This window comes from Sciurus vulgaris (assembly GCF_902686455.1).
Source record: "Sciurus vulgaris genome assembly, chromosome: 8".
Taxonomy (NCBI): Eukaryota; Metazoa; Chordata; class Mammalia; order Rodentia; family Sciuridae; genus Sciurus; species Sciurus vulgaris.
In genome coordinates this window covers 113,825,128-113,851,563 of record NC_136468.1, presented here as the reverse complement: position 1 = coordinate 113,851,563, position 26,436 = coordinate 113,825,128, and the positions used below count along the sequence as shown (strand labels likewise).

The 26,436-nt window shown below is 33.3% G+C and overlaps 1 pseudogene across 1 annotated transcript; it reads right to left on the bottom strand.

Moving 5' to 3' along the window:
- Nucleotides 1-481: 481 nt before the first annotated feature.
- LOC306667916 (tubulin alpha-1B chain-like) lies at nucleotides 482-2,248 on the bottom strand (annotated as a pseudogene). Its single transcript has one exon. The product of its transcript is annotated as a tubulin alpha-1B chain-like (transcript).
- Nucleotides 2,249-26,436: the final 24,188 nt, after the last annotated feature.

The window sequence follows — 26,436 nt, the reverse complement described above, 5'->3', positions numbered from 1 at the left end:
CCTTCCTTCCTTCCTTCCTTCCTTCCTTCCTTCCTTCCTTCCTTCCTTCCTTCCTTCCTTCCTTCCTCTCTCTCTCTCTCTCTCTCTCTCTCTCCCTTTATTTGTCAGAAAACATACCTTTAAGGTCTTGAGTCATTTTGCATATGAAGCTTGTTTTGTGGACAGACTGTGTTCTATTTTGGTTAATGTTTCATGAACCCTCAAGAGAAATGTGTTTCCTGCTGTTTTTTAGTTAGAGTGTTCAGTAACTATCAATCAGGCACCTTGGTTGGTAGTGTTTTTCAAGACTATAATACCCTTGTTGATTTTCTGCATACCTCTCCTCTTAATTATTTATAGAAGGTTTTTGAAATATCCAACTACAACTATAAATATGCTCATTTTTCTTGCCAGCATTTTTAGTTTTATTTATACATTTTAATATTACATTATTCATTTTCTAAACATTCAGGATGTGTCCTCTTTTTTTGTTTTTGTTTTGTTTGTGTCCTTTTAGTTTATCCTATTTTCATAAAATGATCTTTTTCATCCCTACAAATTTATTGCATCTAGCCTCAAGCGATACTATATATTGTCACATGGCATACAAACTTCCAGGCTTGTATTGCTATTGTTAATCATTTTAGTCTTACATATTTTTTTTTTCTTTAAAGGCTTTACTTTGAGACATGATGGAAAGATCTTAAAGTACACACAGAAAAATACAGACATGATCATCATTAAGTAAAGACAATCTAATCAGTAAACCTCAAATGCCTGTTAGCTAGTGCTGAAACTCAAGTTCTGAGAGCATGATATGCTGCGGGGTTGAAAGAAACAGTAATTAGTACTCCTCTCCTTCTTCCTCACCCTCTCCTTCAACAGAATCTACACCAACCTCCTCATAATCTTTCTCTAGAGTAGTCATGAGTCATGTCCTCAAGGGCCTCAGAAAACTCTCCTTCCTCCATCCCCTTACCCACATGCCAGTGAACAAAGGCACGCTTGGCATTCATTAGGTCAAATTTGTGAGCCAGGCAAGCCCAGGCCTCAGCAATGGCTGTGGTGTTACTCAATGTGCATACAGCACACGGAACTTTGGCCAGGTCTCCACCAGGCACCACAATGGGAGGCTGGTAATTAATGCCAACCTTGAAGCCAGTGGGACACCAATCCACAAACTGGATGCTGCGCTTGGTCTTGATGGTGGCAATGGCAGCATTGACATCTTTGGGGACCACATCGCCACGATACAATAGGCAGTAAGTTATGTATATACCATGGCGGGGATCACATTTTACCATCTGGTTGGCTGGCTCGAAGCAAGCATTGGTGATCTCTGCTACAGAAAGCTGTTCATGGTAGGCTTTCTCAACAGAGATGACAGGGGCATATGTGGCCAGAGGGAAGTGTATGCGGGGTTACCAGGTTGTTCTGGAATTCTGTAGGGTCAACATTCAGGATTTCATCAAATCTGAGGGAAGCAGTGATAGAAGACACAATCTGGCTAATAAGGCAGTTAAGGTTAGTGTAGGTTGGGCACTCAATGTCAAGGTTTCTGAGACAGATGTCATAGATGACCTCATTGTCCACCATGAAGGCACAATCAGAGTGCTCCAGGGTAGTGTGGGTGGTGAGGATGGAGATGTAGGGCTCAACTATAGCTGTGGAAACCTGGGGGGCTGGGTAAATGGAGAACTTCAGCTTGGACTTCTTGCTGTACCCAACAGAGAGCCGTTCTATCAGCTGTTCCATCCAGAACCAGTTCCCCACCAAAGCTGTGGAAAACCAAGAAGCCTTAAAGAAGCATTTGTCAGCCAGTTTACGATTTCTGTCCAAGACAAGGTCAATGATCTCTGTGCCAATGGTGTAGTGACCTCGGGCATAGTTATTGGCTTCATCTTCCTTGCCTGTGATGAGCTGCTCAGGGTGGAAAAGCTGATGGTAGGTCCCAGTGAGAACTTCAACAATGACCGTGGGTCCCAGGTCTGCAAACGCTGCCCGGGCACATGCTTGCCAGCGCCTGTCTCACTGAAGAAGGTGTTGAAGGAGTCATCTCCTCCCCCAATGGTCTTATCACTTGGCATCTGGTTATCAGGCTGGACGGCATGTTCCAGGCAGTAGAGCTCCCAGCAGGCATTTCCAATCTGGACACCAGCCTGGCCAACGTGGATGGAGATGCACTCACGCATGGTGGCTACAGGTTAGGAAGCAAAGGCAAGAGGAGCAGACACCGGGTCCTGGTTACCATCCCGACAAGCTAAGAGTCGAGGTAAGTCACACACTCTCTTATATGTGTTATAAGCACCATAATACAGTTTTTATTTTTATTTTAGCAATCAATCATCTTTTAAGGATTCACTGTGATAGGCATAATATTTACCTCCCCAAATTTCTAAGCCCTAATCCCCAAAACTTATGACTATGTCACCTTACATGCTCAAAGGGAATTTGTAGATGTGATTAAGGATATCAAGATGGAAAAATTACCTGGGTGGGCCCAACCAAAAAAAAAAAAAAAACAAGGATCCTGGTGAGAAGGAGATAGGAGGGGAACAAGGATTATATTTTGTAGATTTTCAACATGGATGAAGGACCCACAAACCAAGAAGTATTCACACCTTCTAGAAACTGGAGAAGGTTGAGAAACAGATTCTTTTACAGAGTTCATGGAGGAAATATTTCCTTTGACCTATTTTAGACTCATGACTTCAAGAACTGTAAGATAATACATTTGCATTATGTCACTAGGTTTATTGATTGATATTATAGCAGCAGTAGAAAGTGAATAGCAATAATACTTTGCAAAACCTCCATATATAACTATTCAATTAGTTACTGTTTCTAGTGGTTTCCATTACTTTTTTTTTTTTTTTTTTACTTTTTTTAAAATCCCAAGTCCCTTTTACTTTTTATTTTGAAACAGGGTCTCACTAAGTTGTTGAGATTGGCCTCACATTTGCAATCCTCCTGCCTCGGCCTCTCAAGTCTCTGTGATTACAGGAATGTTCCACCATGCCCAGCTCCATTGCTTTCTGGTTATACATATTTGCCTAAGAAAATATTTTTATTCGGTCTGAAGAATATTCTGTAGTGCAGGTTGGGTACTGATGAATAAGACATTTTTAATGCCTGAAAATTCTTTTATATACCTGTCTTTATACATATTTTAGAAGATATTTTTGTTAGGTATAAAATTTTAGGTTGATGTATTTTTTTCTTTGTAGCCTTTAAAGTTTTGTTCTCCTGTCTTCTCACTGCCATAGTTTCTAAAAATAACTCTTCTGTTCTTAGGTGTTTTTTTTTTTTTTTTTCCCTTCTGTATTATAGCATGACCTCTTTAAGAGATGATTTAAAGGTTTATCACTTCTTTTTAGCAATGTTTTGAAGATGCTTAATGTGGGTTTCTTCATGTTTCTCATACTTGTGGGAGGTGGCAGGGAAAAGATAATCCCTTTCAGGACACATACCACCTGACTGTTTTCCAACCACCAAGAATTTAGCAGCTTTTCTCTACCATATCCTGGTGCCTTGGAGCCTGCTGATCTGAAGCCATAAGCCAAAATAAGTTTTTCCTCCTCTAAGTTTTTCTTGTGAGGTATTTTGGTCACAATTACTTCCCTTAATTGTACAATGGGTATAATAAATATACTTTCCTCATAGTCTTGTAGGACTTGTCAAATTAAATAATTGACATGTGTAACACATTTAACAATGGTACCTAGCATTAAAAAACAAAACAAAACAAAACAATAACAACTGAATAATACAAGATCAGATTCTATGGTGTTAATTCTATGGTTAGTCTAATTCAGAGAGTTCAAGATCCAGGAGTGCTCACATATGAGGAATGCTGTCACATGAGAAGATGGTGTAGCAGTTCAAGAAGAGAAACTAAATTTACACTCTCTCTGCCTTTCTGTTCTACCCAAACTCTCAAGAAATGGGATGATACACATTCACATTTGGGAATGGGATTTTATCAACCAATTCAAATGATAATCTCTTCCAGAAACACCAGCTCAGACACATCTAGAAACATAGTTTTTGTCAGCAATCTGAGCCCAGTCAAGGTGACATGTAAAATTAACAATGTTACTACTATGATACATGTAGATAGGCGTGTTTTTCTTCTTATCATACTAAAACTCTGTGAGCCATTTTTGTCTATAATTTGAGGTTTTTCAACATGTTTTAGAACTATTCTGCCATAAATTAATTACTTTTCTGACAACTTTTCTTTCTCCTTTTTAAATGGATCTTCAGTGGTTATATGTTTCATATCATTTTATTTTTTCATGTTTTTGCACAGGTCACTGAGTTGGCCACTCTTTTTTCTCTTTTTCATTCTGGTTAATTTTATGAACATTTTTCTAGGTTAACTAACCCTTTCTTCTTCGACTTCTGATATGGTATCTAAGATGCCATTTAGTTGGATTTTATATTTATATTCCTCTATTGTTTCCCTTTATGTTCATAAATTCTACACATATTTTTTGTAAATATACATCCATATACCTTCGATAGCTTTACATTCTTTTCTGTTTATTTCAATAGCTGAACCACTCAGTATTTGGATCTTATTGACTTTTCCTTTTGACAGTTGGCATATTATCTAGGTTCTTCACTTCTCTAAAATTTTTTATTATATATTGAACATTTAAGGACTATATGTTGTAGAGACTGTGAATTCCACTATTTTCCATTGAGAAGTATTGACTTTTATTCTGGCAGAGAATTAATTTAATTCATTGGTAACTCCAAGCTGTCTCTTCTGTGATGGGCAGTAGCCAGATCACTTCTGTCTTTATCCTTCAATTTGTGACCTTATTATTCTGCATTTGGCATAAAGGGGTCAGGCAAATATTTTGGTGGGGTATATAATGTATTGGGGCCTCCACTGTGACAACATTCTTGCAGGAATTTATGCATAATTCTCCTGTATTTTGGTAGCCCTGATGTTTGTTACCCGACTCCTCAAGACACATGCTTGTTGATCTAACTGGAGAATGGGAAAAATGTAATTCTCAATGCTATTCTGAAGTTTTTTACTCTTTTTCAGTGTCTACATGTATTGGTAGCTGTCCCAGTGCCAATATAGAGTTCTGTCCAGTCCACTATACAATTCTTTTTCAAGAATATATAATTGCCATCTATAAGAGAGGATAAAGCAACTTAATATCTCTACTACCATACAAAAAGTGGAATCCCATTCTGCCAAAATTGAAAAATCTGGATTCAGCTTTCAACTAGTCCATTCTGTGTCCTTTTCTGCTATCCTTACTTACAGGAACCATCTCTGTAGGCTCTTTCATTCCAGAGGTAGTTTTCAACTTTGTAGTTCAATCATATCTTGGACTGTCTCCTATTGCTACAAGATTATTTAATGACCTTTTTCTCCCTGAGTATAAACACTCAGCTGAACAATGTATTCTTGGTAATTTGCAAGCTGAATTCACAAGTGGAATAACTGCTCAGATCTTTAGGTGGTGTAAGTAGTTTCGCTGCCTGTGAATCTAAACTCTCCAATCCTCTATGAACTGCTTTACATTTCTCAACAGCCATTCAGGTGTGCAGATATTCCCACACTAATCTTTTTACTCAAATGGTATGATTAATGGATAAAAGAAATAATCCAATCAAATTAATGAAAGTTCTATCATTCATTATTTTCAGTTTTTGAGCTTCAGTTCATGATGTCAAATGATGTATAAATTAATTTCAAACATTTTTCATGAAGTACAATTTACTTCAGGTAGAATAAATATTTTAAAAAAGACATAGTTGTTATGCTAACGAAATTCATGGCTCCAAGGTACTTTTATTATGGATGTAGCATATTGACCCAATTATAATTCCAGGAATTTAACAGAACTTTGGCACAGTAAAATGGGCATGGTGTAATATAGTCATCTTATTCTGTAGTTATAAGAATCTACCTCACCCTTATATGTACTTGAAATTCAGTGTTGGAGCATGAGGGTGATATAATAATAACAGCCCTATGTCTTTGTATGATGAAAGTTTCAAAAGTAGGAATTCTGTCTGCAAACTGATAGCATCTGAAAAGAGGTTTAACATCAGAAGTTGTTTACTGTCCTCTAATCAGACTCAGTATTATCCAACAACAATGCTTTCAAATGCTTCATCTTCTCCATTTTTTTATATTAGGAAGTAGTTAATGAGTGTGGAAAGAATCTATAGTGTTCTCAATAATATCAGCTAATTCAGTTCTAAGAGGACATGTACCTGATCACATTAGCCATCTGCATAGTCACCAAAACCTGATTTCAATGAGGCTAGTGAGTACAAAGCTTACAGTTCCTCCCTCACTTAGTAAAACTGGAGAGTGGACCAGATGATGAAAATTTGTAAACCAGCTGTTCATTTATGTTCATGAATTTTGATTTCAGCCTTTATGAGAATGTTCTGTTTATGAAATGAGGCTTGAAGAATTTAATCCGCCCAAAAGCTGAAGCTGGACACCCACCCCCCTCCTATTCACAAAAATAGAAACAGTTGGTATCTTTTATGGCCTTCTTTTCTCCATTCTAGCATAACCAATAACTTTGATTTTTTTTTTTTTTTTCTGGGAAGAACAGTTAATAGTACAGACACAGTAGGGAACAAGGATCAGTCAGGCAAACCCATCTTCTCAGAGCTCTTAAGGGAAAGAGTTTTCAAGTATCTCTGGATACACCAAAGGTCACAGTTTTTTGTGTGCTAACACTTTGCTCTACTTCTCTTATTAAATATTTCTGTTCAATTTCTGTCCTGATTTTGATCATAGCCAAAATTGACTAGCTATTCTGTGCTTGTACTATTCAATTGATATTTTGAAAAACCAGATGAATGCTGTTACAACATTTAAATGTAAAACTATTAAAATGTACTGAAATTGTATCTGAGGGTAATTCTAAATATGGTTTATATGGAAAAAGTCCTTATTCTTTGATCATTTGTGATTTTACATATTCTAAAAAAATAACTAGGCAAATTTTTTTTTTTCTGTAGTGCATATCTTTGAGTTTTCTATTCCTTTTTTAACAAGTAGTATGACATATCTCAATATGATTTGTGTCTCAAATAGGATCTAGTCATTCCTGAATTTCTCCTGTTTTGGACACTTAGAGTGCATCTTCTATATTATTGTCCTCTGATGTTTCACCAGGAAGTGGTATTTTCTTCAGGTTTTCTGTTGAGGACATTTTAAAATTTACCCCCACTTTATGACTTAGTCTGCCCTCCCTTGCTTTTCCTTTCCCTTCTCTTCTTTATTTCTTTCTTCCTTCCTTCCCTCCCTCTATCTTTCCTTCATGCTTTGAGGGAAAGAATGAAAGCCATTGTGAGTTACCTTCATAGGCATCAAAATTCTGAAATTTATCCTCTCTACTTTTCAAATGTTACCACATATTTAATATAGTACCTACTGTATGCATATGTGTGTATGTGTCTCTGCATAATATTTTATTGTGTGTTTTGAAAATTTATGAAATGATCTGACACAGAATATTGCATTACTATCTTATAGTTTGACAAAGAAATATACATTTTGTGATTTATTTAACATGTGCATTGTAGTTCAAATTTTTCTTCATTTTAGAAGTTCTCTAGCTAGCTTTCTAGCATATTAGATGCTATCTATGAACTATGGTTCATAGAAGCATGATTCTGGGTTATCAACATCATTATTATATTGTCTTTCCTAGAAACAATTCATCTGGGAATAAACCTTTGGTTAAGGTCAAGGTGTGACTTTGTTAATCACTTTTCCTATATTTTATGAAAGAATTATAATTGATGGTGAAAAAAACATGTTTTATTGAGCTTTTGGTTTTATTTATTTTCAATAACTTTGAGAAAAGAGCAAATCAAACTGATAGCTATTAGATCACGGAAGGTAATGATTGATGACAAACCACTGGATCATTTTTGGGATGTAACTGAAAAGAAATTTAAATAATTAAATGTCACTGCAGTGACAACTCTCATGCTCATCTATTTATTTTTGTGAATACACACCCAGAGTTTATATGACCTCATTCAGAGGCACAGAAACATAATTTAAATAAATCTTGACACTGTTCATTATATATGTAATATAGTTAAATAATATTTCATTTTGATGTTTAAGAATTATAAAAACAATGCATTTCTGTAGTTTGGTCATGTTTTAATACTAGTCATTACAATAAATCAATGAAGAATATTGCTTCACTTAGAGAGTTTTAAAAATTTCATTTCACACTTAACTTTGCAACATAATAATAGAGTGATTAAAAAAGAATTTAGAGCACAAAATATATCAGAAAAAAATTCTGCAGGAGAACTGCAGTAGAATCACATTAACAGAAGAAAGGCACACCATACAATTTCTGATGTTTAAGGAAATGCTGACACATTACAGCAGATAGGAAATCACTACAGTATTTAATTCTTTTGGAAAGATTTCAAAGTACAATGTAACAGTGTTTTTTAAAATGTTAGATTATGCCATAAGTTTCACCATTTGTGACTCTCTCAACTTTTGAAGAAATAATATTTTGTCAACTGAAAAAACACCCACGATTAGTAATATATTTTCAAACCCTTTTAATATAAAACAAAAAGTCAATGAAAACCTGAAAGTAGCACTCAGTATATTTATAACAAATCCTATGTATTCAAGTTTTTATTTCACAATTCATTTTTCTGCATATCATAAAATATTGCTTTTTTATATTTCAAAGTTCCACCTTGATTCTTGTTTGTTTCCAATCTCAATAATTTTATTTTCATGATTTTTTTCATTTTGGCATCAATGTCATGCTACTTTATTTTTAGTCTTAATATCCAATAGGTCAAGTTTTTCTTTCTTATCCTTCAGATTTTTGACATTACTTTAATCGTCTGTGAAAATATTCCAAAAACAAAGTTATGTTGGAAATAGGATTCTTAAATTGTTAAATTTCTTACATTTTTGACTGTATTTAATACATTTTAGGAAACATTTAACTCTAATGCTTATGTTTCTCCCTTAGCACATAAAATTCACTTCTCCATTTAATTAATTTACATTTATATTCTTAAATAGTTTTTTATATTTTTCTCCATAGTGTTCTTTAACGTCATTTGTTATATTTATCCTTCAAAATCTTAGTTGTAGTTGCTACTGTGAAGATTTAAAAAATTCATATTGCCTTCTTTTTTATTGATCAGCAGAATGTTGATTTATCTTTACTTATAGAGATTTAGCAATCTTAATCTTGGTTACTTTGAATTCATTTAATTCTTTATATACATTTTTTTTTGCTAGAAAATTTAATTTTTCCCAGTTTTGGACATTTTTTCCCTTTTTTTTTATTTGATCAGACCCAATAATTCATTAATTCTGAATCTGGCAAATAAGTTTGACTAGAACACAACCATAGTTATTCATTCCAAATTACCTAGGGATGGATTGCATTAATTAAAATGGAACCCCTTTCAATACCTAAAATCTGAGATTTTGAGGAGACATGCAGAAGCAGAGTAGAAGGGTTGTTGTTCTGTTTACAACTCCACATTCTAAGCAAAGTTTATTGTTATCCCTATTTCCACCCCTGGGTCGTTTTCATCCAGGCATACAGAAGTTTCCTCCATGTGCTTTGTCCACATTCCTTGATTAGCATTTGGATGCCTGAATGACTTGGCAAGCTTCAGAGGAACACAGCAGCCACTCGGATCCAGTGCAATGTTAGTAAAGAAACCAATTGCAGTTATATAAGCAGAAACAAAGTGTTAAGTCCTATTTTCTAAGAAACCATTTATAATAGCAACAAATTATTTTAAAAGTTGGAAATAAATATCAAAGGTAAAATATCTTATACAATAAGCTACAATGTAGAGTTGATAGAAGAAAATGAGACAAAAGTACATGGAAGATTTCATGGCTGCTTGGATTAAAAAAATGCAAAAGAGATGCTAATTATCTCCATATACACCTCAATTAAATAAAATATCAGTGAGTGCCAAATAGATAGTTTTAGAAAATTGATTAGGTAATTCTGATACTGTATACAAAAAACCAAAAGAACAAGAATACTTAAAACCCTGTTGAAAAGAACAAAAGTAGAATTATTTTACATAGTATTTAAGACTTCTAGTTATGTCCTCCTAGACTTTCCCCTTATAATCAGAGTTAACACACCAATACACTTTGAAAGTGTCTAAAATGCTCTAGGGATCCTTAGCTTGACCGATGTTCCAGGCACCACAAAGAGAGTACAGAAGTTCCAATCTATCTCCAACAGAAACAGACCAACAATGTTCAAGACAGCCTGTTGCTGGAGACAATGGATGAGGAAAAGGATGCCTAACAGCAGACATTCTTTTTATACATAGGACCTGCGTTCAGTTCAGCACTAATGACAAATTGTCTTCTCCCCAAGTTTCAACTGGGACCCAGTGGAAAACTGATCCATCATCTCCTACTCCTCTTCACCACAATCCTCCTTCCCCTGAGGAAGCAGAAGGCTGTGCTGGAGTGCCACAGAGTGGTGTCAGCATGCGTGGTGTCAGGAGCTGACCTTTCTATCCCTATGGTAAGAGGAGGTGAACAATTTCTTTCCTGCGATAGTACTGGAGGAGCCCATCCAGGAGCTCTCTTCCACTCCCTGCAAGAGGTTGCAGGGTGCTCTAATCATCCCACAAGGGCAGTTTCAACACAGCTTAGTGTCAAATGGAGCTTCCACCTCCAATCAGCAGTAACAAGAATTAACTGAGGTACTACAAAAAAGGTGGTACTTACCACAATTAGGCTTCCTTATTCCCTTTGTACCCACTGTCATGCTATCCAGCCTCAGATGATTACCAAGCTTGACCCCCACCTAGCAGCAAGGTTGATCACAGTGGTTCAAGTCAGGGCTATAAATCACTTTAATTCCTCTTTTAATCCCGAGCCTGGTGTCACTGGGTGCAGGGGCAAGCAGAAACTCCATGCTCAACAGCAATGAGACTGAAAGAAGAAATACAAAACATTGAGAACTGTCACTTGTATCCCCTCCTCTAACTATTGATGTCAGCATGTCCTAGAAGGAAGCTGGGGCAGAACCTGACCAGATAGAATGAGTTGGAACCAGGTGTGCAAGTCAACAATCAACTTTCAGCCCTCCCTGACTTAGCCAGGCCAATGGAAGCTGAGTCGCCACCTATAAAATACATCAAAGAAGGAGCTGCCTGATATTTCTGGTTTCCCCCTTCCTGAGAACCATTAAGGCCCAGCAAGGAGTTAATCTTTTGGTGTCAGAATATAACAACAAATCAGTGTGAGTCAAACCTCTGTTTCTAATTTCCCTGGTGGCACTGGAACCTATCAAGGAACAGATCTTACAACTGTACTTCGTAGCAGAGGTGGTAAGTCTATGTCCCATATTCAAGTTGATGTTAGTGGGACCCAAAGAGAAAATAAAATACGTATACCTGGTCATTTTGCAATACCTCAGTAGGGGACTGCAGGCTAATAAGTTATATTTACTAAGATACAGAATCTCATATTATTCAAAATATTCAACATATATGTGAAAATCACTTATATCAAAAACTAGAAACATCAAAACATAAATGAGAAAAGATAACTAGCAGATGTCAGCATGAAGGTAAATTCATTGCTGGAATTATCTGAGGATTCCAAAGCAGTCAATGAGTGTTTGAAAAGTACTTAGGAATTTTCTTGAAATAGATAAATCATTGAAAAATCTCAATTTGGGTATTAAGCTAAGACCCAATGGAAATTCAAACTAAAAATAAAGCACTATATTATTCTAAATGCCTTATAATGTGCTTTTTATTAAAAACATTAAAATAAGCATTTTATAAACTCCAAGAAAGCACTCATTGGGTGTTCTCAATAGTAGATGATAGGTGAAAGTAGATATAATCAATACACTTATGACTGATAAATAGAATTTCTGTGATATAAAAATTAAAAAAAGAAAATAAACATAGTTACAATATATAAAAAAGAGTGAACATTTATATCAAATATGACGTTAAAAGGAAAATGAAATGGTATTTAGAGAAATAGTGGTTGAAAATGATCAAATTTATCATAAACCATACACATACAGGACTCAAGAAATTGAGTGGAACCTAAATAAGAGAATTGCATAGAAATCCACACCATGGCACATAATGATTAAAACTCTGAAAGTTAAAGACCAAGGGAAAAAAATCTCAAGAGCAGTCAGAAAGCATGCTATATTACTTAGAGCATGAATTCAAATGACAGAAATTTCTATTCTGAAACAGAGGAGGCAAAAAGACAGTGGTAAAATCATTTTCAAGTAATGAAAGGATAAAAGTGTTAAATGTGAATTTCATACCTGACAAAAATATCTTTCTGAAATAAAGAGGAAATAAATACACACACAAAGGAAAGTCAGACAATTTCTTAAATGTACACTTAAAGAAAGACTCCAGAAAAACTTCCTAATAGAAAGGAGATTAAAAACAAAATAGTTTGGAACATTAGAATGAAAAAAATTGGAATAAGTATAATGATGCCTTTATTCCCAATGGAATATACATCATATTTGGTGGTTTAAGCAAAAATTAAAATACTATTTGATATGAAGTCAATATAAAATGAGGAGAAACAGCAATTAAATGTTAAAAATTAAGCAGATAAAAGGATATACACTCACTCAAAATAGTAAAGCATTGATTTATGTAGCTTTGTAAATACATATTTTTATTTTTGCATCATTGGAAATCCACATGCAGTTGTTAAAAATAAGGAAAGTGCAATGAACCATTCATGTACTCAGTTTCCTCCGAAGGTAACATCTTGGTATATACCACAATATCACCACCAGGATATGTATAGTTGGAGAGTGACAATAAAGAATAATGGAGATACCAGACATTTATAAAGGAGTGAAGATTTCATCAGCATAGGTTGTCACCTGTACTTTTTTCAGTTTAATATCTAATTCATGCATTTATGGAAAATTTTCTCAGGGTTCATCAACTGGATGCTAGAGAGATTTGCTTTTAAGTTTTTTAATATCTTCCCAAATTTTAAAGGTTATTTTATAGAAAATTAGGGAAAGATTAATCAAGAACTATTTTAGATATCTGCAACTAGAATTTATTCTTGTATTAGTTCAAAATGAGAAAAAGTCAATATAAAGAAGAATCATTGAATTACCTAGGACATTTCTGATGTTTTCAATATAATAGGAGATTAAATGCACTTTATATATTACTTTATTAATTTGAGAGACATGAAAGCATTTTAAAAACCTCTAAGATAATGAATAGATAGCCATGATTTTTACTTCCCCAATGATATAACATCTTTATCTCTCTTTGAGTAAACAATTCAGAGTTAATTACAAAGTTGTCCATCCTTAAATGCTATCATTATTATTATCTTTTTTATTAAGTATGGCAAACTGCTCAGCTTAGTTCATAATAAGGAGCTGAATTATTATTGGAGCCATAGAGAATTGAACAGTTGGAAGTCAAAAGCTAAATGACTGTGGGGAAAAATAATGTCACGTTGCTTAACTAGCTCATGTTACAAAGTGGTTTATTTAGCTCCGTTTTGTACATAGATAAATACCCCACAAATTTGTTTAATTTTCTACAAGTCAGATTGCTAAAGAGAAATGTTTAAAATGCTTTAGCAGCAGCATAGCTAAAATGGATGGCACGAAATGGGATTCCAGAAAACAAACAGAACAGATTGTATTAATGGGGAAATGTATCCACAGATCAGGGCTGGCAAATGGCACTAAGGCTTGATAGGATTCTGAAAGATTGTTTGATGGTATAAGAACATAGAGAAGGTCACAGCAGTTTTTAAAAGTAGAATATCTATAGTGGTTTTGAACTTTTCATTTTTAGAAAATGTTAGGATTTCAAGCAGTTAAGAAATAATGCTGAGATGGTTTGTACCATTTATCCACTTTCTTTCAGAGGTAGCATATTGCAAGAATATATTACAATATCACAATCAGGATGATGCTTTGGATGCAGTGAACACAGAACATTTTCATCACCTCAGAGCCCTCAGGTTGCCTAGTTGTACTACCTGCTTCATTTTCCTCGCCCCATTTTTGACCCTGTTAATGTTCTGTATAGTTTTGACATTTCAAGAATGTTCTACAAATGGAATCATTCAGCATGTGACATTTCATATCTTCTGGACAGCCAAGATTTCTGAAAAACAAACCCACAGTCTCATCTTCAGAGTAGAAGAATTACAATGGAAATAGAATTTCCAACTCCTCAGGGTATGTGCTCTTAAAAGAGAGCAGAGAAATGGAATTTTGAAAAATTATAATAGAGACATTTAGACAGATCCTCATAAAGATGGAGATGATGACCCTCTAAATTCTCCTAGGTCTTCTTTGTCAGTAGAAGAACCCACTCTGTTCCTATGAAGGTTAAGCCTGTTTTGCTTGGGAGACTGCACTGGCCCCACTGAGGTACATGTTATTCAACACAATGATGATTTGCTTTAGGACCCTCTTCCATTATCTTTCTTTCTAGACCTATAACTAGGCTCACGTCCCAGAGATGGTCTAAGAGGTGAGTCTTAATGTGTGACTCATTAAGAGATCTACTACACTGAAAAAAAACTGAAAAGTTTTCCCAATTTATACAAGCAGATGTCTAGGGAATAAGTGTGTGGATGAATATTAAGGGTGTAGGATAATTTTGGAAAGAAGTTGTACCAGGACATATTTATGGTTATGTGACTATTAAACTGAAATTCTGGATTTAATGTTACATTTGAGAGGTTAGAAATGGCTCTATTCTTTTCCTTGGTTGATTGAAACAGAACAAAAGGTGTCCAACACTAAATGACAGACTGTCTTGATATAATATAGAGTATGATATTCAAAGGCTTAGGGAGATTGAAATGTTAGAGTGGATGTATCACATGATACCTGGTCACCCAGGCTGGGAGGGTCCAGAGAACATACTTTTTATCATGACTGTAAAGAGCAAGGATGTGAGGAGGCCTCAACTCCCTGATGGTGCTCTGTGATTGCTTTTTTCTGTGGGTCAGAAATTTCAGCATGCACTGCTGCTATTCACTGAACTGGGACCAAATATTTATATGTATAGGAATAATTGGATCCTGGGGTGGCAAGCAGTAAGAGTTGTCAGCAAAAATAAAGAGGGTGTGGTTATTGCAATGAGTTTCAGAATAAAAATAAGAATCAGAAAAATCTGACTTGCAAAAACCCATGATGTTGGCTAGTTGATGGTGGTGTCCTTATGAGTGACATGGTCGGGGAGTATTCTATTAAGTTTAGCTTGAATTTTCAAAACTGGAAGTTTGAACCCTTCATAAATCTACAAATTTATTTTTAAAATTAAAATTAGTAGTTTACAGGCTCACAGCCCTGTGAATGAATGAAGACTGAATCCTTTTAGGATAGACACCACTAATTTCACAAACTTTCTACTGTTAATCTTTCTTCCAGACTTTTCTAAAGAGACCTATTATCTTTTACCAGGGTAATAGTGAATTCAGGTAAAGGAAATAAAAATCTGTGTAGAGATTATGGGAGCTGGCTCTGACTCTGTCTGACAATAATTCCAAGAGACCCAAAACCTTACTGCGGTCCTCCAGTCCAAGTCAGGGTTTATGGAGGTAAAATCATCAATAGAGTTTTAGGTCAGATCCAACTCATAGTTGGACCAGCAGGTGCCTGAAACCACCAGTATTTATTTACTTGGTTCCAGAGTGCACAACTGAAATATATACTCAGCAATTGGCAGAATATATGTCCTGGTTCCCTGATCTGTGAAGTAACTGATATTATGGCGGAAAAGCCAAGTGGAACTCACTGGAACTACATCTGCCTAGGAAAGTGGTCCAAAGCAATCTGAAATGCCACACGTTAGATATCCTAACTCAGAAATCTTTGCCAAACCTAAGGCCACACAGTTTTCCCCTCCTATTTTCCTGTAAGAATTTTATAGTTTCAGTTCTGAATTTTAGGTGTTTGGTCCAAAATGGACCAAATATTTATATGTATGAATATGTAATGACTTTTAATTTTAATGGTTTAAAAATTAATTTCAAAATCTCCAATGATCATAAACCTGTAGAAATTTCTTTAATTGATTATTCAGGTTAAAATCTTGCTAAACATATGGTGATCTTTGTCATGAATATAATGCTAACAAGCATTAGAATTTTAATTCTGAAAATACACTTGGAAATTAGCTGAAAAGGAATCAGTTTATAAACAGATAATATCAATATTCAACAAGCCTATAAGCAAATTCATTTGAATGAAGAGATATCATTTCAGCTTTCTTATTATTTGGAGAGTAAATTCTTCCTTACTCTTCTAAAAAAAAAAAAAAAAAAAAAAATCCATCTTTCCACAATGTCAAACTAGTTTGTGGGGGCATTTATGTGTTTGTAAACTCCTGCTTTCTAAAAGTGTCACCAAACCCATAAGGTGAAATTCAAATCAAATAATCTAAGAATAATGCTTTAATGTACTATGGTACTTTAATCCTTAAACCCATGAAAGAGAGTTGTGCATAGAAGAGTTACTCAGTAATTGTTTAGTAAATGACAGTGTTTTATAAGGAGAATTCTGATTAAAATTTGCCCAGCTATTAAGCTGAAAAATCAGCTATTAAGTCAGAAAAGTAGAGATAAATGGATTTGGTTTTTAGTCACATAAATTCTGCCACTATAATATACCATACTATAGCCCAGCAAAAGTAAAGAAGTCTCATTTTCTCCTCATCCTCTGATACTCTGTGGCCCACAATATCAAAAGAGAATTAAATGAATAAAATGGGGATAAACAATACTAATTCAGCGAGGATCAAAATGTGCAATATTAGTTTAAATAATTGACGATGAACATAAAATAGCACAGTAGACACCTGAGTCATGGATATTTTGATCAGTTCTGACAAGAAATTCCATGGCTTCCATGTATTTTTGCACTTGTGAAATATAAAATCATCCCTTCCATGGAACGCAAGAGCAGGAGTCCAAGGTGGCTGAATGTACTTCAGTGAGCTCCCTGATTAGAAAAAGAAACAAACTATGAGACTATGCCAGAGCACCTTGTTTTAAAGTTTGAGTAAACAGTGGTGAGAATTTTGCAGGATAGAGGAAGGAAACCAAAGACTTTTAAAAATAAAATTGATCAATACTTAATATATAATTTGTTTGACTAGGTACATAAGAAGAGTTCGAGAATAAGGCCCAGATATTGTGATATTATCCCAGCCTAGAATGGCATGAGAGAAAATTAAGTCACATGAAAATAAAAGCTAATTATTAAGGTTTTGGGAAATATCAAGTTAAGGATTTTTTGAGAGGCATGCTGGAGATTGAACCTAGGGCCCTCCGCATGCTCTATCACTGAGCTTCATTCCCAATTCAAGTTAAGGGTTTCTAAATCCCACTACATTTTACTTATATGATCATGATTGGCTATAGAAAACTAGATATAAATCTTTAAGTGCAAGTGCAGTTATTCAAATAATCCTTTTCAGTATCATCATAATTATGGAAGGTTTAGCTGCATAAGCAACTCAGAAAATTCCATAAGAATGGCAACCACCACATTTCCTTTTAGCCCAGCACTCTCCCTTTGTTCCTGCCTTCCTTGTTTCCCTTACCTGGGTTTTCCTAGAAATATTTTTGACAAATGTCCTAAAGAAAAGCATCTCATCTCCTCCTGAGGGGAGCTCATCATCATTTATGAAGAAAAGACTGTGACATTCTAATCTGAGTCATCAGATTCATTTAAGTCACATGACCAAAATTCCAATTTACTTTATTATGAACTTTCATGATCACAACTTTTACCCTGTCTTCGCTAGGAATGGTTTTAACCTTGAAAAGTAATTCTGAAAAACTCACTTCTTTTAGCTTTGCTCCTCCTCTTTTTTATTTTCTTACTCCTGATCCTTCAGTTTGTAATTACAGGTGTTTCTTTTTGTTGACCAACTATACGATTCCAGTAGCAACTTTATTTTCATTCTTATGAAGCTTTGAGACAATGGTGCAATAATCCAGGTATTTTCTTGTTGACATTCTAAACATGCACAACCCAGTTGGATATGTGTGTTTGTTGGCTTTTTTAGTTTTACACCTGGAATTCTGAGCACTGAGACAGAAAACCATACAGCTTAAGAGAAAGACATTTTCAGATTTATGGCATTTGGTCTTACTGGGGTCTTCATTTTGAGTTGCAAAATTATTTGCATAAAAACTCCTTTTATACCTTGCAGAAGTTAATGCAAATCTTCACTTTCTTCTCAAATCTAAAAGCACTCTTATTTTTTATCATATAATAAATTAATGAGAAAAGAAAACAATAAAGGAGACTCACCATACAATCTACTCAAATTAAATATAAATTGATATATGCCCAATAGTATAGCAATAGACAGACAGACAATTGAACTTAATCCAAAGTTCACAGTATAGAAACAAATACATAAAAATTTAAGTTCAAAATGTACGTGGCACTTCATTGTAGTGGGAACATGTGTATTATACACTCCATGTTGTATGAACAATTGACCAGCTAATGTTTCCATGCCATAGCCTAACCTACACCCTAATAACTCTCCTTGAGTTTAGATGTTTCAAAATACTACATTATGTATATTTCTTGAAAAAGTAATGCCTATGTTGTACCTCCAGGCCGCTAAATATTGCAGTTTCTCTACCTTGAATTCTCTCTCCTGATTGCATTTCAAGCTATGTCTCACCTTTCATCTTTCTGCAACTACATTTATAATTTTTTTATAAACATGCTCTGTCCATGTTTGAAAGTCCTTAAGTTGCAATATACTATTTAATCATATTTAATCTCAAATACCCTTTTCACTGCATGATTAGAGTTAAGCAATGTATTAAATTTGATTTGGAAATCTTTCATCCTAAAAATATTTATTGAATGTCTACTATAAGTGTAGAGGATGCTGTGAGTTATGAGAGACACAGTGATGATCAATAATACCTAGTTTCTGCCCTGAAGTGGTTCTATAGCCAAGTGGTTGAGACAGTTTGACCTACAGAAAAAAAATTTACTATGAAAAAAGGATCTGGATGCACTTAGCCTTAAAAACAGATCCATTAGAGATGATTTAATAACAGAGTGTGATCATATTAAGGTTAGGAAAGAAAAGACATTAAACAGCTCTCAATCTTTCTGAAGACCTAAAAGGCTATTAAGCACCATATGAAGAATATGTTTCTATAAATAGTTATTTAAAAATAGGTTAACGTAGAGTCCACAATTTTTCTGGAGCTATTTCAAAATAAGGATGAGTCAACTTGTGTATAATTATATTTCTTACCAGGAATTGTGTGGAAATATTCTTTTCCTCTACACCTTATTGTATGCATATTTTGTCATTTTAATTTTATTAGTGCTTGACAGTAAATCCAAAGAGATATTTATTTGACTTAATCTTGTTATTTATAGCATAAACTTGAAAATGAATGATAATACATATTGTAAGGCTCTATTGTATAAAATATGTATGGAATTATAAAGCAGATCTTATACGTTTATAAGTATTCAAACATTACTGTTCAGTTATTATACTAAAAATAACTGGAGAAAGTCATTTCTATTCTAGAGGATTATATGAATACTATCTGTGATGCAAAGTCACACTTCAACAAACTAGATGAATTCAGACCTTTAGAAGTTGTGACATTTGCATATAAATTTAAACTCTGCCTCTGAGCTGTAAGAATAAATTAATAATCCAATTTAAATATTTGAAAGATATGTCTTATAAGAAATATGGTATTGAAAGATATAAAATAGTAGCAGTATAGTAAGAAAGATGTTCTTTCTAATAACAATTAATTTTACTTTCAGAAAAATAAGGCATGTAGAGTCTACTTAAATTTATATTATATATCTACAATATGTATCACTAATAAGGAAACTAACTACCCTAAGGTAGAAGCATTACTTTCATGATAATTAAGTTAATCTGTGGAGTTAGTGATAGAGAAGGAAAATTATCCTACTTTAAAGAGAAAAGAGAAACTCAAAAGATAATTCAAATTAAAAATATACTATCAACGATGATTCCTTAGGTACAAAATTTTTTAAATGCACATTCTGTAGCATAATCTAAATTTGGCAGAGATTTATGAATCAGTAAGTTAAGAGTATCTTATCATCTTGAATTAAAATTTTCTCAAAATAAACCTGGCTATATATAAGAAAATAACATAATTTTTGTTGGTTATATTCAATGTTATATCAAGAACTATGTTGACCACACATATTGCAAGCACTCATGTAGCGATGCTGTGGTAAATCAATTCCTATATCAATAAATTTTCCCACACTGAAATGTAGTTCACCCAGTTAATGAACCAGTAAGGAACCTCAGTTGTATTATTATACTGAAATAAAATTATAATCATGTTAGTTCAGTGGGAATTGACTTGCATTAAACTGACAAATCCTCATCTAGTTTTACACAAAAAATCCATAACACCTAAGCAAAAACAGATAAAAAGAAAAATGTATATAAAATGTTTACATAAAAATACTTAAAATACTAGAATATTATTTTAAATACTCCTACATTCTTTGCATTCATATTCCCTTATATAAGTTCCCTCATGTTTAACTATCCAGCACTGCGCAACAAAGCTTTTTGTGTTTTGTACTTGGAGATTTTGAGGAGACTTGCGTATGTGGAGCTAGTGCTCATTATTTGGCTATAGTGTTTGTTTCATAGAGTGATATAAACCTGCATATTGAGTTCAGAGATGTTGGATATCTGTACCCACTATGCCACAAAGAACACAAAAATATGGAGGAATTTTTTTAATCTTAGAAACTACTAATCACTTCAAGTCACTTCCATTGGTGAATGAGTGAAGTCCAAGTGCAAGTATGCCCTTATTATGTATATTCATCTTTCTCATTAGCATATAAACACTATCAATCAACAGTCATGTTGGAACTATATCAATGTGTCAATTTCAACCACAAATTAGTTACAAACACAGGAGCTTGGCATAAATCAATTGAAAGCATTCCGTGAGATTCATCTGACTAAATTGAATAATGAAAAGCTGTTTTATTGTTCATAAATTGTGTTATGCATTCTTTATACAAGTAAAATTTATAATAAACTTAAATACCTGTATAAATATATTTAATGATGTAAAATATATACTTTTTTCAATGGTCATTATGGTTTAGATGTGAGTTGTCCCCCAAAAGCTCATGTGTGAGACAATGCAAGGTTTAGAGGAGAAATGATTGGGTCATAGCCTTAACCTAATCAGCTATTTAATCCCTGATGGTATTAACTGACTGGTAACTAGAGACAGGTATGGTGTGCTTGAGGCAATGGTTCATTGGGAACATGGCTATGGGGTATGTATTTTGTATCTGGAGAGTGGGTTCTCTCTCTCTGCTTTCTGAACACCATGTGAATTGTTTCCCTCTGCCACACTCTTCCACCATGATGTTTTGCCTCACCTCGAGCCCCAAGGAATGGAGCTGAACTTCTGTGGTCTAAGACCTCTGAAACTGTGAGACCTTAAATATACTCTTTCTTCTCTACAATCGTTCTGGTCGGGTCTTTCAGTCACAGCTGCAAAAAATCTGACTAAATACCTGTTATTTGACATTTGCTGGTATTTCATGTGAAATACATAAACAGTTTTAGCAGTTGTATCTGTTTATCTAATCCAGACTATATACTCAATATTCAAACTTCTCTCTAAAAAAATACCTTTTTCAAATAGAAAAACAGAAAAATATAATCTGATATTTAATATAATGCTTATCATAAATGCCATTAAAAATTCTTTCCACAATGTATATGAGGATGCTTACGCATGAACAGTCCAGAAGATATCTGTAATGCTGCTTTGGTTAATCACATGGCACTGAGACATCTTTTTAAAATCTCCCTGTTAAAATTAAAACACCCAAAAGAACACAAGAAAAAGTATCTATTAAAGAAGATATTGTTCAAGGATGTGCCAAAATCCTGAAAAATTGTCACTAATCGCAGAAGAATGGGCCAGTCAAAGAAGAAAGAGATAATTGGTAGCCAAGTCACTCATAAATGTTTGAAAAAAAAGAAAGAAAAAAAGTGACATTAGTGTCTACCCATGTCCACATCTAATCTGGTATCACAGGATTAAGCCTGGCAATGAAACATAAAGCACTGCATTTATCAACCACAGGGTTCCTTCTGAAGAGATAATAATGATCTATCTTATTTGCTATGTTTACTCAGAAAATTGTAGATTTTTTAAAAGAAAAAAGAGATCAAAAAGTACTATATTAAATATGTCATGCAAGGTAAGATCAAGGCCACAAGACATCTGGAAACTTTCCAGGCACAAGTTTTGGCAAAAACAGTAATGTGATTTATTTAACAGCATTGTAAATGAACATAACTCTAGATATCCAATGGACAGAATGGAAGAAAATGTGATAAATAGTTTTCATCCAAAGACATATAGAAGAAATATTTATAACACGAATGTTTTTCACAAGTAAAAATGAAAGAAAACAAATGAAACACAGGTTCATCGAAGAGAGTCTTTAAATATGAAATAAAACAAATTTTGAAAAGTCACAAAATTAAATTGAGAAAAATAAAAGTAAAATTTTTAATTAGAAAACTTTGTGGAAATTCATGATCAAATCAAAGACTATTTTAAAAGAAATAATAAAAATGACTGAAGCTAAAAAGAATGAAGAGGAAAAAATAGAACAAATAGAATTGAGCCCAATTAGTTGGGCTTACAAAATTTTAGTTTTACAACTTTAATGCTCTTTTTAGATTCTGAGATTTTTGGTAACAAATTTCTATGAAAACTAATAATTACTAAATTTGTCTCAAATTGCTATAAAAATTGAACACACCCCCCAAAAAAAGAAGCTGTAAAATTGTCTCTTAGAAAAATACTGGCCAGATGGTTACATGAGCTAGAAAAGAATTAAAGTTCCACATAATGAGATCATTTCCATTACAATAACTTTCAATTGATTCGCTTGGATTTTCTGGAAACAAGATAGAAATATTTTCAATTCACTTTATAAGATCAGCATAATTCTGATGGAATTATGAAAAAGTACCATAAAACCATGGTGTCCCTTGATCATAGTATGTCCATACCCTGTAATGAAGAATTATATATTTCTAATTAAATTACTAAGATAACCAAAGTTACAATAAGACAAGCGCAATCATTCGGTATTAATCTATTAATGAATTTTCAACAAGGAAAACTTATTATATAAAATATAGGAAAGTCATTAAAATTAAGACACCTTTATTATTAGAAAATAAGTAATTATGAAACAATAGATTTTTTTCATCCATAGAAGACTGTGTTGTCAATAGAAAAAAAAAAAACAAAACTTGTAAAAGTGCTGAAGCATTGCAGGTTTTACCAGAAAAAGCTTTAAGAAAACAAGATTATTCATTATTGCCTGTATGAGTCAATATTTTTCTTGTATTTTAGCCATTGAAATAAGGTCTGAACAAAGAATTTAGATATTTCCATAAAAATTAAATAAGCATCATCATTTTTTGCCATTAGACGTACTTTGTAATTAAAAATTCAAGCAAATCTACTGAAATACATTAGAACTAAAAGGAGATTTAATTAAGTTGCAAAATGACATAATAAAACTTGAAAAGTTATGTTCTTTATAATATTTAGAATAACAGTGTACAGAATTACAAATTTTTTTCATAGTGACGTACAAGTGTCCCAAAAATGGAGAACAACTGTTTACAATGTGGGACCTCCCTTAAAATATTATAGAATGCACCAGAAAATATGAGTAAATATTAAACAGAAAGAGAAACTGCCCTCATCTTTCAGGAAAAATGAATATTGAGAATGGGGGAATTCTTGCCAAATCAATCTTTAAGTAGAACACACTTTCAGTCTGAATTCAGTGGAATTTTTAAGTGATTAAGTAATTTTAAAATTTATACAGTAGCATGTGCACCATCATTACATATATTCATATATACATTGCACCATCATTACATATATATCATGAGGAGAGTAGAAAAAAAGCTCTGGACCTAACAAGATTTGTATCTGTTTACTGTCACCCAATGTGTTCACCAATTTTCCAGCTTCTCCAGCCACATCCTGCATGACTGTCAAATGATCCAGTTATTTTCAGTATGTTTTAGGAGTTTGCCAAATAACACATAGGTGTCAAGATGTCATGTAGGACCTTTATTCCATATTGTGGCTTCAGTCTTCTCCATCAGCCTTCAGATAGTCTGATCACTGCCATTGTAGCTGCCTCACTGTGTGTGTATAAGTATTCCTTCATTATACAAGATACAACTAAGAAGGTCTGCCACTGAGCTGATGTATTGAGTTGAAAGAACTGAGAGTACTACAAGGGATCTATGACATGAAAAAAATGATCTGTAAATAGTTCATTTTTCCACTGCTACCAGAATAGTGTAATGGAGTCCTTGTTAACAAGTGTTTTACTTTGACCCTGCCTCCCTGCTGCTGCCTTGCAGCTCTTTCACTCAGTTTAAAATCTTCACCATCAATTCTTCTCTGCCTTATCATTTTCAGTCATAGCATAAACTTCCTACCTATTTTGCTTACTGGAATTAATCTAAATTCCAAAATAATCTCTTTACAGAGATGACTTCTCTTATTTCATTTTAAAATAATTGTTTACATACATTGCTGGTGGGACTGCAAATTGGTACGACCATTTTGGAAAGCAGTATGGAGATTCCTCAGAAAATTTGGAATGGAACCATTTGACCCAGTTATCCCATTCCTTGGTTTATACCCAAAGAACTTAAAATCAGTGTAACATAGCCACATCATTGTTTATAGCGGCTCAATTCACAATACCTAAACTACGGAACCAACCTAGTTGCCCTTCAACAGATAAGTGGATAAAGAAAATGTGGTATATTTATATACAATGAAATATTACTCAGGTTTAAAGAAGAATGAATGAATTTACCAGCAAATGGCATTTGCTGGTAAATGGATGGGGTTAGAAAATATCATGCTAAGTGAAATAAGCTAAATCCAAAAAAATCAAAGGCCAAATGTTTTCTTTGTTTTGCAGAAGCTAGTTCAAAATAAGGGGTAGGGGACACTAGGGAAGAATAGAATTATTTTAGATTAGGTAGAGGGAGTATAGGGAGGAGAAGGGGTATGGGGGAAGAAATAATAGTAGAGTGAAACAGACATTATTTCCTCATGTACATCTGTGACCACATGACCAATGTGATTCTACAATTTGTATAATCAGAAAAATGAGAAATTACACTCCACTTATGTATGATCTATCAAAATGTATAAATGCATTCTACTATCATGTTCAACTAATTAGCATGAATTTTAAAAACCTAAAAATATAAAGTAAAAAATAAAAATAAAAAATTAATTGTTTATATTATGTACATAGCTTACTTTCTCAAACTACTCCTCCAAACTAGAAGTATTTTAGATCCTATAGTATTTTATAATCCTATAGTATTTTATAATACTAGAAGTATTATAAAAATCATGAATTCTACTGTTTCCCCTTAAAATGAATAAAAATGCTACAGAATGATATATCCAAAATGAATTAAAAAGTGAATGTGTAAAAATATGAACATCCTAAAATAAAATACAGATGAAATATAAATTTAAATTGTTTAACAAGATCAAGGACTTTCTAACTTAACTTCAAAAGTAAATCTACAAATTCTTAATAGATTTAAGAATTTAAAGTATCATACCTTTAAGAAAAAGAAGCAAAAGGGAATGAAACAATGAAAATTTGAAAAAAGAACAGAGGAAAAGGGGATAGAAGGAAGATATATAAAGAAAATTAAAGAAAGAATAGTAATTATGATAAAAGTATTTTTAAAAGAAAAACTCAAAGAAAACATTAGAAAAGATATAAAAAGAATAAGGACTAGTCTTGTAGTACATATAAAGAGCTGTATATATAAAGAACTCTCAGAATTTAAGAAAAGCATTTATGATAAGAGGCAAAGTATCTCACAAAAGAATTTTTCATTCAAACATGAATACTCTATGAAAAATATATTTATTTTATTAGATTGGTAATGTTTAAAAATGAATGATAAATACAAGTATAGATTTATTTTACTTTCTTTGAGAGGGAGTACAGACTCAAATATTCTAGAAGGAAATGTAAATTGTATATTCTTTATGAAGAGAAATTTATTAAAAGACCAAGATGTGCTGCCTTTGATAAAAAGCATCCTATAGAAATAATTTAAACTATGAATTTTATCACAAAAATTTCCCACTCATTGTTTAAAAGATTCAAATACAACATGATCTATAGACCTTGCAATAGATTACTAAGTAGATATATAGTGTCATATTCTGAATTATGAATAATTTGAAGTGTTTGACTAATATAGATATAATTCCAATATATTTTAGGTATAAACTAG